The 7,146-nt window shown below is 32.9% G+C and overlaps 1 long non-coding RNA gene across 1 annotated transcript; it reads right to left on the reverse strand.

The window, feature by feature from the left end:
• Nucleotides 1-701: 701 nt before the first annotated feature.
• On the reverse strand, nt 702-4,366 carry LOC143064702 (uncharacterized). Its single transcript, XR_012975309.1, has 3 exons — nt 4,063-4,366; nt 1,348-1,496; nt 702-942 (listed from the first exon to the last, which is right to left on the reverse strand). It is a non-coding gene; the product is annotated as an uncharacterized LOC143064702 (long non-coding RNA).
• Between the last annotated feature and the right edge of the window lie 2,780 nt (nt 4,367-7,146).

The following is a 7,146-nucleotide window of genomic DNA, read 5'->3' on the forward strand; positions in this document are numbered from 1 at the left end:
TCTTATACAGAGGAAGATGAAAGTTGTAGTAGAGGGGGAACAGTCGGAAGAAGTAAAAGTGGAGGGAACAGTACTTGGACCATTACTCTTCAACGACAAGCAGCACGCTTTATAACAGGCGACTACAAAACAAGAGAAGGTGGCTGTGTAACAGACATGCTCGCCAAACTGGAACTTCAAGAACTAAAAGCCAGACGCACTAGCCAAAAACGTATATTTTTGTACAAGGTGGTTGAGGGATTGGTGCCTGCTATCGATCTAGACGACTTTTTAAAATCGGCCAGACCAAGACGAACCATCACAGCGAAAACGTTTGAAAATTACCAGGCAACAAACATAGTTGAAAAACAAGTGAGAAACAATACTAGGTGCTTTGCATTCCCACCAGTAAAACTCAGCAATATTCAAACTCATTCTTTGTGTCCACAGTTATTAACTAATACCATCTTGAGGACACTATTGTGCGCGAAACAAGCGTTGAGAGCTTTAAATCTGCTCTCACGAGACGTCAGTAAATCGACGGCGCCTTCACTCCGTTGTATTAAAGCCAGAATTGGTAGTTATGACGTAACAATAAAGATAAAGATACAGATACTCATGAAAAACACCGAAATACGCAATAACTTATTCTAAGGATTTATATAGTGATATCTTACTATACAAATTCTTGCTTATTACTGCAATTAACAAGTAAAATATAATTTAGCTGAAATATTTATGATCTATAAAATGCAAACGTATCCGGATTGTTCCCTTTGATGACCTCTCCCCGTATGAGATGTACCAGAATTGCGGTTACTATTTGTACGATTCCTCCTATACCGGCGGGTACCAAGGAAAAGGGGAAATCATAATAGTGGTCCGCATTTTTGGTATGCAGGTTCTTGTTGGCGGTTAATGTTGCGGTTAAAATTCTTCCACAAGCAACCAGTATGAGTAATCCTACAAGAAAAAGAAAATTATGTATACTTACTATCAACCCATACCTACGGAAGAGTATTAGCGCCACCAAGGATTTGTATAGTAAGACTCTAACTAAACACATCCTTGACGCCACACAAATTTGTTAAAAAATGTTTTCCTATGTTATTTGCGTTTGTCTCATTATCAATCCGTATTTTATGTACAGTGGAAGAAGTATTAATGATGAAAATTTAGTACTCATGAAATAGGTAAAAAAAACAACCTTACAAAGTCGTATTGTTAACATGATTCGGTTCTATTTATGACGACCTTTATAGACGAAGATTTCGTAAGCAATTAATAGACCTGATTATAATTATTCTATAGTCAGTTGTTAGTAATTATTTTTGTTGATTTCCCCCTTCCCCTAAAACAGAGACCTACCTCCAATAACAAACAATATAACTGAAGCCAGTAGTAATCTGTGGGTCCTGTTGCCTTTACGGTATACAAATAGAATGATAACACCTATTGTACAAATAACAACAGACAACATCACCTCCACTTGAAACTCTATCATCCAAAAAATTGTTCTACAATAAAATAAAAATTATATTTCACTGACACATATTTTCCGAATATCATATCATCATTCTAAATTTTGAGTACTATTTGTTTGCACATATATAGACAATGTGAAATCTTCCAAATGAAATATTTTCTCATACTTTATTTGCTACACGACTCGCGCGCTTTGGTGTGAATAAATGTAAAACAATCGCACACGATAATCACAGCGGAGTGTATTGTATCAAGATATTGACAATATACTTGACACAGAGATTTTAATTGATTCGCACATACAATCATTGTATACAAATGTGTAGGGCCAATTTTCTATGAAAGTTTGCCAAAATGTATTTAAATCTACTTTTCACAGCTTCAAACTGTTGCTATAACTCGTTTTGTAATTCTATTATTGCAAATTTTGAGATATTTTTTTTATAAAATACCCTATGATGAACTGTATTTACTAATATCGATATGACACATTGTCAATAAATCTATTTCGAATTATTAAAAGAAAATATTATACTTGATGTATTAAAATACTTATGCCGAGTATTATAACATGCTCAAAACAATACGCCGTCAAAGCAATTCAGAGGTAGTATTTGTTTTGTACTGATAAGAAAATGATAATTGAAACTTACATCAAGTGTGTATCTACATTTTGACATTTTGTAGAAGATACCAGATTAAAATGTAACAGTTATTCTCTTTTAAATATTTAAATCTACATACATAGGTCAAAAGTGAGATTTTTCTTTTCTTTATTATCAATTATGTGTATGCTGCATTTGGCACTCCTTCTCCCAATTTATCCAATGTATAAATGTGCCAACAACTTTATAGTAAATCTGGGCGTGACCTTCGATCATTAGCTTCAGCTCCCCATTTTAACTCTTCATAAGCAGTTGATACGGGGCGCCGAATGGGACTCTTGTGGTTTTGTACAAAATTCAGTTCTGTCATAACAAAATCATTTTTGTCTTCCAAAACTATGTGATACAGACTTGTTTTATGAAAACTTCAATTTTGTGATGACAAAATTCATTTTTGTCACGACAAAATTCATTTTTGTAGACAAAATTCGGTTTTGTCATGACAAAATGTCATGACAAAAGTCAATTTTGTCAAAAAGGTATGCAAATATAAAGTTATTTGCATACAAAATTGACTTTTGTTACCTGATATTGAAATTAAAACACAAAAGTCAATTGTGTGAGACAAAATTGACTTTTGTGAGACAAAACTCAATTTTGTGAGACCAAATACAATTTTGTCAATTTTGTCTCACAAAAGTCAATTTTGTATGCAAATTAGTTCATAGAATCCAAATTAAACAAATTTGCATACAAAAGTTGACTTTTGTGAGACAAAACTCAATTTTGTGAGACAATATAAATGCCAATTTTGTCTCACAAAAGTCAATTTTGTCTCACAAAAGTCAATTTTGTCTCACAAAAGTCAATTGTGTCTCACAATAGTCGATTTTGTATGCAAATTAGTTCACAGAATCCAAACTAAACATTTTTGCATATAAAATTGACTTTTGTCGCCCAATTTTCAAATTAGGTAACAAAAGTAGTCTGTGTTACAAAAATGAATTTTGTCATGACAAAAGCAACTTTTGTCCACTGAAAGATAATTTTGTATGACAAAATTTTAAATTTGTAGTATGCTACAAATTTTGTTAAACTGAACTAATTTTTGTTGAACAAAACTCACTTTTGTCCGTTCAAAATTGAATTTCGAGTACAAAATCACAAGAGTCCCATTCGGCGCCCCGTAGTTGATGGGTTACAATAACTTGTGTTTTAACAGGGGTTTCTGGAATAAAAAGTCCCGATTTTTTCATAGATCACCCCACAGCTGCATTATATATGTCATGGTCGCCATTTTGGATTTTTTTAACAGAGCAAATCAGTTAAAAGAGAAAAAAGAAATATATCCCAATCATGGTTTCATCTGACATAATGTATCAATCGGTCTATTTCATTTGGCTTATTAGCCAGGAAGTGGATTGCCATAAAATATAGGCTTACATTTATTTTAACTAAAGTGGCATAACAAAATCTTGATCAGTATTTTTTACACTATCATAGTTCTTTATGTGAACAGTTGATATCTTTTTATTTGGAGAAGATTTACAAACGGCGAACTCATTGTTATTGATTATATAGATATAAAAATAAGAAGATGTGGTATGGTTGCCAATTAGACAACTCTCCACAAGAGACCAAATGACACAGAATTTAACAACTATGGGTCATCATACGGATTTCAACAATGAGCAGAGCCCATACCACATAGTGAGTTATAAATAGCCCCGAAATGACAATGTAAAACAATCCAAACGAGAAAACTAAAGGCCTTATTTTTGTACAAAATAATGAACCGAAAAACAAATATGTTACACAGCAACAAACAACAAAGGCACTCACAGAATGTGGCAGGGTTTGACTAGTTAGACATCGACAAGGCCTGCCATAACCTGGGACAGTACATAAGAAAACATCATAAAAATCAGTTGAAAAAAGCTTAAATGTTCGTGGATTGGTTGTGACAAAGTAAGGAAACGAAATGGTTACTTACGAACTCTGTCTGTTATTGTACTGGTATATTTCATAATAAGTTGATATTTGACACGATGTTGAACATGTTAATCCATAAAATAAGCTAAAATAAAGACGGTGAGTGACAGAAGGGTACTCCACGACAAACCATCCAGGTATAAATGCTGCAATTGCTATGAAAATAGCGGCACATATTCCTAGTACTAACGGTATTACACTGTTAATCATAATTAAACAAAATAAAGATTGTACGTAGTAAATATCTTAATATTTAAATCATCTAATTATAAGTGTGTCTTTTGAGTTTCCGGATTTTTTCACCCTTTTCCTGTTTACAAGTGTTTTCTTATTTACACATTTTGCATAGATTACATTTACGTTAAATTCAATTATTTTATGAAATAAAAAAGCTGATGATATAATTCAATCTAATATAAATAGGTCTTTAAGGTTTAAAGAAATTTGGAGAAATGTGTTATACATAATGATTCTTTTAATACATGATAACTCATAGTTTTAGATGAGTGACACTTGTATACGTTTTATATGTTCTATTTTTAAGCTTCAGCTATGTTAATACTGTGTTAGTTTTAATATATACACTGTGTTGTATATATACATGCGCATGTTTTATGTTCAGTATTAAAATTTGCGAATTGAAATTAGTCGTATCTCTCCGCTTCTCCCGTGTTGAATTTGCTTCAAGAATTACGGCGTAAACGTGGCTGACATTTTTTGTTTTATGCTATATCTTCGAAGTATTAAAATTAGTAGGATTAAAATTTGATTAATTGCGAAGTCCTATGTATTTTATTCAAGTAAGACCATACAACATGTACGTACGAATGTTTTCGGTAATTGTTGTTATTATCTTTATATGCCATGTATACTACTATTGAATTAATTGAGAAGAACAACTTCCCCAAATCAGGATTGGATTATAAGAGATCCAATTTATCTCTTATCTTTAACATATTGTATAAGAGCAAAATGCATTGATAGATAAAGGTAATGTCTTTCAATTTGACTAGCTTTCTTTCTGGCTGAACCGTGAAGTCATCATTGCGCGGAAATGGGAATGTATACTCCCATCTTTAACATATTGCATTACAGCGAGATGTAAATGAGTACGTAGATAAAAGTAATATCTTTGACTAGCTTTCTTGCTAATTGAACCGTGAAGTCATTATTAGGTTAGGTATACTACACTCCGTTCGGAGGAGTCTAGTCCTACAGACAGATAGATCGGTTAACTGTCGGAATCGAATACACTTATAAAAGGGTCTACGTAACCTAATAATGACTTCCCAGTTCAGCTGACAGGCAAGCTAGTACACAATGAATTTTGCTGTTACACGTGTTCACCTCTAACATATTAAATTTACGCATTTTCACCTCATACGTATTCACGGCCGACACTCGGCTAACCGAGAGATTGGTCGGTTAATCTATATTGAGTATGCGGCTATATCGGCGGTTGGTCTGTTAATCGGGTTGGCTAAAGTCTGTTAATCAGGTGTTATCGAGAAAATCATTTAAAGTTCAGCATGTTTCATTGTATAACTTTCTAAATATACTTTCATCATAAAAAGTTTTCATGTCTAACAAAACAATTCAATGGACTGAATTTAGTGGTGTAATTATTATTTTTCTAGCTTCGATGTACGATCTATAAAATGAAAAGGCGGGTTACTCATCATTAAATTTATACACATTTTACACACATAAAATGTACACAAAATGACACATTGGTTAAATTTACTTGCATTCAATATTTCTAACATCGAAAAAAAGAAAGGCATTATGTTTGTTAACCATATTGATATCATTGTGTGAAAAATCTACACGAAAATCTGTATTTTGGTGACATAAATCTATCTTTATTTAAAACCTGGTCTGTTAATGGGTCGGATGTATAAAACCCGGTCTGTTAATTGGTCTGTTAAGAGTTATGAATGGCGCTATATCTGATCAAATGAGTAGGCTCAAGACGAGCGACTAAAATATACGAAAACAACACATGAGCAATGAAACATAACATATACGGAAACAACACATGAAATTGAAAATTGATAAAAATGGTTTCAAAAAGTGTAATATTAAAGTAATATTAATTTCATCCAAGAATGATCGCATATATCATGTTGATTCTGTTTAATTGTCATGAATGACACAAATTTGTCATCTACATTGGTAACCAGTATATAAATCAGAGATAGTAACTAAACATCAGTAAGTAAAATATATTGGGATGACAAAATATGAAAAATAAAGAAAGAATAATGAGTAAGATAAATAAGATGTAGAAAAAAATGACATAACAATTTAAAGAATACAGAAATAAACAATACCCCCAATCCGGACCCTCATGGTATACACAAGAATCTGGATGGAAACGCGGAATAAAGAATAATATATAAGGACAGAAAAGAGTGATACATTGCTAAAACCGAGAGAAAAATAACACTTGTTTAAGAATACAAACATGAAAAACCGATGGCTGTTGAAACAGTAACGGATTGCGATGTACTTATATTGGTGACAAATTCTAGAAGTTTAGATGCGGACAACTATGGTGGCAGGTTAATGCCATTTTTCGTTTTAGCGCTTTAGCGTTTTCGCCTTACATATTCTATATAACGAAAACGCGAAAACGCGAAACCGATTTCTCGTTTTCGACTTCGCGTTTTCGACTTCGCGTTTTCGCCCTATAGAATATGAAAGGGGAAATCGCGAAAACGCGAAATGGACTTCACCGGCCAACATAGACAACTGTATTTCTCCGCTGCACTTATGTAGAAAGGAACTAAACCGAATAAAATGAATTGAAACTTAAAATAACCAAATGTAGCTGCATTCGCCCCTTTCCGTTTACTTCTTTAGAATGATTTGTAAACAACATATGATTAAGTAATAGAAGAAAAGAACCAATTGGATGATGATGACGAATTGGGGTTTAACGTCCAGTGACAAATATCAAGCTCATATGTGAACGAGAACACGTTATATGTACCCTGTGTTGTATTAGAAAGACACTTTCAGTCGGAATTGAGAACGTGCTACTTCGAACAGACACAAAAATTAAGGCTAATTGAAAACGTCA

This window comes from Mytilus galloprovincialis, chromosome 2, assembly GCF_965363235.1.
Source record: "Mytilus galloprovincialis chromosome 2, xbMytGall1.hap1.1, whole genome shotgun sequence".
Classification (NCBI taxonomy): domain Eukaryota; kingdom Metazoa; phylum Mollusca; class Bivalvia; order Mytilida; family Mytilidae; genus Mytilus; species Mytilus galloprovincialis.